Source organism: Austrofundulus limnaeus, unplaced genomic scaffold, assembly GCF_001266775.1.
Source record: "Austrofundulus limnaeus strain Quisiro unplaced genomic scaffold, Austrofundulus_limnaeus-1.0 Scaffold34, whole genome shotgun sequence".
NCBI lineage: Eukaryota > Metazoa > Chordata > Actinopteri > Cyprinodontiformes > Rivulidae > Austrofundulus > Austrofundulus limnaeus.
The window spans coordinates 1468184-1478334 of NW_013952436.1; the positions used below are offsets into that span (position 1 = coordinate 1468184).

The 10151-nt window shown below is 36.5% G+C and overlaps 1 protein-coding gene across 1 annotated transcript in view; it reads left to right on the forward strand.

The window, feature by feature from the left end:
* The first annotated feature begins 908 nt into the window (after positions 1-908).
* npy7r (neuropeptide Y receptor Y7) overlaps positions 909-10151 on the forward strand; it is a 19576-nt gene continuing 10333 nt past the window's right edge. Inside the window, exon 1 of the mRNA XM_014006089.1 lies at positions 909-934. The gene's annotated coding sequence lies outside the window, so the exon portion shown is untranslated. The remainder of the gene's footprint in view (positions 935-10151) is intronic.

Consider the following 10151-nt stretch of genomic DNA (forward strand, 5'->3'; position numbering starts at 1 on the left):
TAAACAAGTCCCTTACTCTGTGAAGCAATGCAGTAGATTTAGCTAGTTTTATTGTTAAATAATTTAAATGAGGTTTCCATATCAGTTTCTCATCAATAATAACACCCAGAAACTTTACCTCACTGACTCTACTAATCTCTACACCATCAACTCTAAATGGAATATTAACAGTTCTTTGTCTCTTTGTAAATATCATATAATTAGTTTTGTCCAAGTTTAATGATAATTTGTTGAGTTTAAACCAGTTCTGTATTTTCACAAATTCTGCTTGCATTTTCTCTAACATTTGTTCTCAAAAAAAAGTGGTATCATCTGCAAACATAACACATTGACCAAGTCATTTTGGTCCCTGTGTTGCCATATGTTAACAAACCATAACTGAGCTCTATGTGGTATTTTCTACATTGAAACAGCATTTTAACATGTCCTTATAAACACTGAAAAGTACTACATGTAAGATTGACTAAATCTCTCCATCTCCATCTTCTTCCGCTTATCTGTAGTCGGGTCGCAGAGACAACAGATCCAGGAGAGAAACCCATACATCCCTCTCCCCAGTGAYACTTTCCAGCTCATCCTGGGGGACCCCAAGGTGTTACCAAGCCAGAGAGGATACATAATCCCTCCAGTGAGTCCTGGGTCTTCCCTGGGGCCTCCTACCAGYRGGATGTGCCCSGAACAYCTCTAAAGGGAGGCATCCAGGAGGCTTCGTAATCAGATGCCCAAACCACCTCAACTGACTCCTTTCGATGTGGAGGAGCAGTGACTCCCTCTGGATGACCGAGCTCCTCACCCTATTTCCAAGGCTGAGCCCAGCCACCCTACGAAGGAAGCTCATTTCGGCCGCTTGTATCCGTTGATGACTAAATGGGAAATAAATAATATACAGAAAACCTGTTAAACGTAAGAGAGTTTCACTCACCGTTGAGTTGTGGTAAGTCTTGAATTCTGAACTCTCACAGTTTCTARMRAGGAATTTCCATGCATAATTGACATGCATTATGGGATATTTAGTTTATGACCAATGCTGGCTTTAAAGCAACTCATTTTGAGACATTAATACAKGGYTACTCAWCTAAWTTGCTCAGGGRGCCCCRTTATTCAGGGGCAGGACAAGYRTCATTATCCTTCACCTTTWARATGTGTTTATTTTGTTGCATAGAATCATAAATTTATAGTTTACCATCAATATAAAAACTATTTAGCAGGSCTGACAGAAGTTACCTTGTATTTTTGACACATGGGCTGTAGATTATAACATATTGTTGTACAGGCTGGAAACGACAGGATTCTGTTGGACGTTATTAGTTGAAACAAATAGCTTTGGCATGTGGGGTTCCTCAAGGGTCAGTTCTAGGGCCACTTTTGTTTAGCCTATATATGCTGTCATTATCAGAGTTTATAAAGAAATTTTATATTGGCTAACATATAGTTGTGCAGATGACAAACAGATGACACACACATTGTCTCCAAATGAAAACAGTTCAACTGAATTGTTATGTATCTGTTTACCTCAAACAAATAAATGGATGAATCAAAACTTCCTCCAAATGAATCATGACAAAACTGAGATAACTGTGTTTGGTCTTAAAGAAATGAGAACTTCTTAGAAAAACACATCGAGTCACTGTCTTTAAAAACTAACAATCAAGTCCAAAATCTTGGTGTGCTGGTTGTGTGTCTGACTTTGAGTTTCAAATCAATCTCCAAAGCATTGCTTTTATCAGCTCAAAAATATATCTAGACTAAAAAGTTTTACGTCCCAAACAGACCAGGAGAAGCTCATTCACGGTTTATATCCCATAGACTGGAAGATCTTCTAACTGGACTCTCCCAAAAATAAACAATAAAAGAGTTACAGCTCATTCAAAATGCTGCAGCTTGGGTTTTGACCAGACCTAATAGATGTGAGCATATTACCCCAGTTTTAAAGTCTTTACAGAGATTGGATTTTAAAGTTTTATTGCGGGTATAAATCACTTAAATAGTTAGGGACCAGAATATATTAGTGAAATGCTCATCAAATATGAACCTAATATGACTCTGAGATCTACAGGCTCAGATCAATAGTCAAACCCAGAGTTCAAACCAAACACAGGAAAGCAGCTTTGTGTCACTCACAAATGAAATAAATTACCAATAGATCTGAAGCTACAGCCCCAAATCTGAAAATTTTTTGAATCCAGGTTAAAAACTTGTGTTTTTCCCCAGATGTGATTAAGATCTTTTACATGTGGTAAAACTGGTTTTGTGTTTGTTTGTATTTGTATTTTTTTCTTGTTTTTTAACATAAAGCACACTGAGTTACCATGTGTATAAAATGTGCGTCTTATATAAATAAAGTTGCCTTGCCCTGGAGGGCCTTCTTCTCTGCTGCTTTGACTGCCATACGCCACACTTGGGCAGTATGTCAGAGCATTTTCTATCACAAAGAAAATAAAGTCTGCTGTGCTTTCTTTATGGTCTCTGTGGTATTGGTGCTTCAAGTCAGATCTTTCTTGATCTGCACATGCAAGAACTGTAAATGATGGAACCACCCTGTCATAATTTATCTCCAAGTAGTAGTAGTCGGACGATTGTTTTCTTCCACCTGAAGTCCACAATCAGCTCTTTAGTTTTAGTGTTGAGAGTCAGGCTGTTGTACACTGTCCTGAAAACCATTTAACTACTCTTTTGTGTCATCAACAGATTTATTGATGGCATTTCTGAAGTAGATGGGAATGTAAAGCAGGGACATCAAACTCATTTTTACAGAGGGCCACATGAGCATTATGGTGGCCCACAACCGAACAGTTATGATTGATTTCTACGTTTTGTGTTTAACTAAATACGAAACATCACAATCCTCATGTCATTGCTAAGGCTGAGCACCACTAACAAATAACAASTGAGCGCTACGTGATATTTCCTGCACAGAAACAGTTTTAACRCGTCCTCTTTTAAACACTGAAAATTTCTTCATGTATGACAGCCTAAATGTGAAATACAGAAATACTAAAAAATGTAAAGGTAAGCAAGTTTAACTCGCTGTTGAGTAGTGGTAAGTAGCTACCATCTTGAATTCTGAACTCCTTCACTTTCCAACATAAAATAATTGCACGTGCTTATTTTAAGACATTAATATATCTTTGAAGCCCCATAAAATGTCATGTCAGGCCACATTTGACCCTCAGGCCTTGAGAATGACACATAGGATGTAGTGAGTAGAGTAGGGGGCTCAGGACACAACCCTGTGGAGAACCAGTGTTGAGGTTTACAACAGTGGGAGGCCTGGTTTGCTGGGAAGTTCGGGACCCAGGAATGGAACAGATTGTTTCTGGGATTGTGCCTCATATTCCTCGCCCTTGTGTGCAACCATGTGGACAGATGCAGGTAAAGAGATTTAACTCTTCTGCCAGTGAAATTTTCAACCTCTTCATTTTGTCTCACTGACAGGTTGTTTGGATAAGAAGCAAAAATCAAACCATTACATCCCGTCTACCATGTTTTACTGCAGGGGCTTATATTGTGTTGGTCGAGCAAATTCAGCAACTTCATTTGAAAACTCATCTACAAGCTTTCTCTTCTGTGCAGATGAGCTTTTGTAAAAAGCTGCAGGGTTTGTTTTCCTGTCGGGTCTGCTTGAACGTCTGCCTGATTCAACACTATGACTTTGACTGTGATCTTTAAAATGATGCTTGGAAAAGAGGACTCCATTAATATTCTGACAGAACAAAGGCCAGAGAGAACAGCATGTTTTGCAGAACTGAATCTCTGACAAAATCGTATTTTAGAATCGAACTAGCTTTTCAAAATTTACACAAAAAAGTGAGAATGATTCTAAATCCAAATTTGACATGGCTGACATTCAAGTAAAACTTGCCAAATCTTACATTTCAGATCTACCTCACAGTTATATAAGACAAGTATGAATTAAAATTTAAAAACGCTGTTATTATTGCAGATTTAATTTGAATTTGGCTTTTTTTACAGCATGTTTATTGTACTTTTGCAAAATTAAGAGACTTTCAGCTGTTTTTTGTTTATAATGAGGCTGTTTTGCTATAATTTTCTTGTGAAAAAAAAAAGAAATTCCTGATTATGACTATTTTTGACCTGCCCCAACACACTGTACCGCTGATGAAACAAAGTAATGAAAAAAAAAACCTTGAATTGGGTTGACTCAGAAAGTTAATCAGTTGTTGGTATACAYATATTTTTTCTGAGAGCTTAATACACTTTGTTCATTAGATATTTTGCTAAGGCAAACACAGGGACACTTTGTGGTTACAATGTTGCCTGCTTTTTATTACAGTACATTGCGTGATGATAAAATTAAACAAATTGCAATAAAAGCAGTTGTTATTTCTAAAAATCAAATAATTTTAAACACTTTAGCTGTGTTTAAAACCTGCATATGTTGTCTTAACAGTGGAAGCTACAGATGTGTTAATATGAATGTGACCATTAGTTTAAATGGACCAAGAAAGATGGTCGAAGAAAGAGACAATTTGTTTGTCTCCTTGAGAGACGCTGACTGAGTCTTCAGGCAAATCCAGGGGAACCTCCCACACAAACCTTTATTAGAAACCCAATTAGCAAACTTCCCAGAATGTCAATCCCTTCAAATCAAAGAGTTTAATCACTGCTGAGTTTAAGACTTACGTACATTTGTCTGCATTACTGGATGCATGACTCTAACTGTAAACATCAAGAAAAACACCCACATGTCAAAGGTAGCGAGAAAATGCAGCATGATGCTGAGAGCTGCTGAAATGACTGATGACATTTGCTGAAAAAGCTGAAACTGAGTTGTTGAAATTGACAGAAGCAGAACACTAGCTAAAAGCTAAATGAATTAAAATGCTAACTAAAGTTCAAGAGTAGCAAAATTATTTCTAAAAGTAGCAAATGGCAAACTAAAAGACAAAATTAGCAAAACAATATCTTACAGCTAAAAGTAGTAATAGGCTAGCTGAAATCTAAAAGTAGAAAAACACTAGATTAAAAACTAAAAGTAACAAAAGGCTAGCTAAAGGTTACAAGAAGCTAATCTCTAGCTAAAAGTAGCAAAAGGCAAACTGAAAGTTAATGTGGCAAAAGACTAGCTAAAATCTAAAAGTAGAAAGGGGCTAACTGAAAGCTAAATGTAGCAAAATCCAAAAGTAGCAAGAAACAGCTTAAAGCTAAAAGTAACTAAACATTAGCTAAAAGTAGCAAAGACCTAGCTAAATGCTAAATAAACCAAAAGAACCAAAATATGCAACAAAAGATTAGTTACAAGAAGCAAAATACTAGCTAAAAGTAGCAACGGGCTAATTAAAATATGAGTAGCAAAAGCTTAGTAAAAACCATAAATAAAAGAAAGGATAAAATCTATAAAAGGAGTAAAATGTTTTCTAAAAAGCTGAAAGTAGTAAAAAGTTAGTAAAAGAAGCAGAAAGCTAACTAAAAATAGCAAAAGGCTACATAAAATCTAAAAGTAACAATAGTTTAACTTAAAGCTAAAAGTAGCAAAGGGCCACAGTTAAAAAAATATAGTAAAAGAACAGCTAAAATCTGAAAGTACGAAAAGTTCACCTAACAGTACTAGCCTGGTAGCCAAATGCTAAAATTATCGGAATGATAGCTGAAAGTCAAAAAGTCTCGCAAAATGTTAAATGTACCAGAACAATAAGTAGAAACTGAAAAAAGATTAAAAACAGCAAGAACGCAGAAATGAAATGAGCAGATTTAAAAAACGCACAGAAAAATGAAGAAAACAGAAAACAATAATGTGTATGTTGAATCAGCACTGGCACAATGAGATGTGAAAAAACGTGAATAATTGTCTGATCTTTACTTAAACATTCATTAACACACACTGCCAACACTTTAAATCACAACAAACAACCATGTGAGCTGTGCAAATACAAGTCACAATCATGAAATAAAGTTACTTTTTTGTCACTGAAGGAAAATAATGGAAAGAGAACAAAATGAGAAACATTATTCTCTGGAAAACGACTGCTTTGAAGGTGAAATTACAGTCAACTGGAAGTCAACTTAAAAATAAAAAAAAATTATAAATATCTGACCTTCAAAACACTTGGTGAAAGTCTGTCATGGCACCAATAAAGATTTCTGAGGACCTCAGAAAGAGTCTACAATCAGGCAGCTCGGAAAGGTTATAAAAAAATGATTGAAAGGACGGGAAAATTTAAGAGCGCTGTCACCCTCCTCAGGAAAGGTCAACCAGCATGCACCAGTCCAACAACAAGGCACTTAAAGGTATTCAAGATCACAAAGAAAAAAAACACAAAGGCCATACTGGCATATAACGTTCACAAATCCAGCATCATGAGAAAAATAACATAAGTGTCTCAACAGTCAGGCCACACACTCACTGGAAACTAAACTCACTGTCAGCTACATTCAGACTGATCTCAGTATTTGTGACAAAACAACCAGCAAACAATGTTGGTGTATTTTAGGCCATGCACATTATTTTGTCGCCTACCTCYACCTACGTCACATCCACCTGAAGGCATTTTGTTCTCACCTTGGCAGTCAACTCCGAGTTCACAATTCAAGACACATATTCCATTCAGTTTTTGAAATTATTATTTATTCAAATGTTTTCTGAATAACCCAAGACAAGAAAGACACACAAAACCCTGTTCGACTTAAACCTGGACCCGTATTTATCAAACTTCTTAGACTGGATTTTTAGACTTAAGTAGATTTGCTTTTACTCTCAGACTTAAGTCTAAGTGCCAGTTATCAAAATTCTTAAGTCTAAGACTCACTCTTACTCTCAAGAAAAGTTAAGACTGCTCCAGAGGACTCTGAGTTGATTTGATTTGATTTGATTTATTTATTTAACAGGAAAAGATTATTAAAAATCAAGCCTGACTCAGCATAATTGCTGTTTTACAGCAGGTTCCTGTTCTGCAGCACATAAAACACTCAGAAATACAGCATCACAATCATATCATTATTATTGCATCATAGACACAAAGACAAACAAGCATACCAAATTTCAGGAAGGCAGCATTTGCAAAATAAGACGTCTAAATATGAGCACAACAAAAAAGTGTCCAGCAGATGGCAGACAAGATTCTTCTTAAAGGGCTGTAGTTTTGAAATGGACTTTATGTTTTGAGGAATGTCATTCCATGCTTTAGTATAAACACAGAAGAAAGACCTCTGGCTGTAACAGTTTTTAAAAGTTGGTAATGTCAGTTGTCCTTGTGTAACAGATCTAGTTGAATGACCACTTCCAGAATTTGATTTGGGCARCAATGCACAGAGAGTTCCATAACTGGCACTTTGGAAGATCTGAAAATATAAATTAATACCACTATACAAAACATAATTCTGAAAAGTCAAGGCATCAGACAATGAAAGAACTGTACAGTGATGAGTCCAACCAGGAAGTTTTTTATGAATTTAGTAGGCCCTGTTGTAGAGCCTAACTATGGGTTCTAAGATTTCATTTGTTGTTTTTGATATTCTAAGTTTGCATTGAAGAAGCTTTCAACTTTAGGAGATGTATTATAGAGGCATTCAACCACAGAATTTTATTTTTCCAGACTGGAACTTTACAAGTTGAAATATATTTTTCCTGTATTGTCTCCAACTTATCATAAAAATTTGACAAAATGCAATTTGGATTTGACAGAGAAATACCCTCATTCCAGTTAGTATTCTCAATCTAATCATGAAACATGGGTAACTTTGATTTTGGAATCCTTTTAATGAAATTATGCACATGACCTGTAGGTTTCTTAAGGTTTTTTCTAAGACATAAATAAGTGAATGATCYGAGATTGAAGTATTTATAACTCCAGATATGCCATATATGGAGGATCGATTTGTGAAAATAAGATCCAAAATGGAATTGCATGTCTTGCCAAATCTTGTTGGTACTTTAACTGTTGAAGCCCTAAGTTTATAGACATTGCTTTCARGCCTTTGGAAGTTTTATCAGCCCAATTCATATTGAAATCACCAAGAATCACAAACTCTTTTGATTTTATGCCTTTTATAATGTCAGTGAGCTGCGCTAAATATTTAGTTGAATTAACACTTGGAGGTTTATATGAAACAACAACCGTTACTGAAAGGTGATTTGTAAGCTTGATTTCTAATTGCAGAGATTCAGACTCAGTTGACAATTCTATTATAGAGTGTGAGTATTTCTTGTGAACATAAACTGCAACACCACCTCCAAGCCTATCAGTACGGTCTCTACGATACAATGAAWAATTTTCAACTGAAAGAAACGAATTTGTTATAGCAGGAGTCAGCCATGATTCTGATATACCCTAGGGGTCTGAGATGGACTGAGAAGACAGAGAACACAGCTGCCCTCCTCCCCACCTCAGTGTTATTCTTAGTTATGAAGTGAAAAACATGCTAAATCAGAAATATGGAAAAGAAACAAAGGTAAAAAGAACTGTGCATACTGTTGGACTAAAAGGCAGATATCTGTGTTTAGCTTTTGGAGAAAATAACAACATGCTTAATGCATGCAACACCCCCCCCCCCCCCAAAAAAAAATAATTACGGTGGGATTGAACGATACGTTTATTATATTAATAATCATGTGACGCAAAGATGGGGGGGGGGGCTCCTCTCTGACCAAGCTGTTAATGACGAAGCGGTTGTGTGCACGCATGTGTGTGTAAAAAGCTGGTGTTGTCTGCAGACAGTGGTGCAGAGAAGAAGGGAGCAGCTCAACATGACCTCAGGCTCTGAGACATGAAATAACGTTAAAGCTGCTGAGTTTTTGATGCAAACATTTTTTGTCTGTATTCATGATGCAAATGAGGACATTTTATGCAATTTACAGACAATCAGTACAAGGTGACAACATTAGTGTGTCGAAAATGAACTTATCTTAGCCTAGGGCATTTTCACAGTCTTATCTCGACATTTGTCCGACAATATTCTTGAACATGAAATCCGAGGCAGTGATTGGTCCATGTCAGGGGTTTTATAACGACGTCATCCAGGATCAGTTTTGTGGCACAGCCAGGTGTCGCAAATCAGCTCCAAGACACTTAAGAATTAGCCTACTCCTACACTTCACTTAAAGTAAGACTGAGACGCTTGATAACTGACTTTTACTCTCAGCTTTTAACAAAGAATTTTTTACACTTAAGCCCACTCTTAGCAGCATTCTTAAGAGTAATTCTAAGAAGTTTGATAAATAAAATATAAATAAATGAAAAATAAATTATAATTATAAATAATCCAAATCCAAATAATCCAATTTATACTAAAAATACGGACCCAGACATACATGCTATGTTGTATGTTGTTTCGCAGCTAAATGAACAAATTCAAATGAATAGGATGGAAATTTATTAGAACAAACAAATATATAATACAGGGAAAATATGTTTTCTTGGTAGTATTTTTTTTTTCAAAAAAAGAATCATCTGCCCATTTAGAGATATTTATTTCAGCTGTACAGTCCACAAAATGTGACACTTTTGGAACCCATTAATGTCAATGTAAGTGTATGTGTTTTAAGATACAATAGGGTTTATAAGATGTAAGTCATAAATGTCTTTTACCCCGTAAATGTGATTGAGCTCAGATGTCCCGGCTTTTCACCAGCCTTGAACAAAGCATCGTGAAAGTCTCAAAAGTCACATTCACTTGCAAGCAGATCCGTGCACTTGTGCGTGTGCAAATATTCTTGTGCACAAACATCTATTTGAGAGTAATTTATCTCCATACTGAAAGTTTTCTGATTATGGGATGTCTCGGGTTAAAGAAGGTTCAATATGTTTCCAGCTAAATTGGTTTTGTTGAATCTAACTACTTTTGAAGTACAAACATTATATTACTTAATTTTAAAAAATGCTTGGGGAAATTATTTCATGTGGAGTTTTTACCTACCTACCCACCTACCTACCTACCTACCTACTGACCGACCGACCGACCTACCTACCTACCTAACTACCTACCTACCTACCTACCTACCTACCGACCGACCGACCGACCGACCGACCTACCTACTTACCTACCTACCTAACTACCTACCTACCTAACTACCTACCGACCGACCGACCGACCGACAGACCGACCTACCTACCGACCTACCGACCGACCGACCGACCGACCGACCTACCTACCTACCTACCTACCTACCTACCTACCTACCTACCGACCGACCG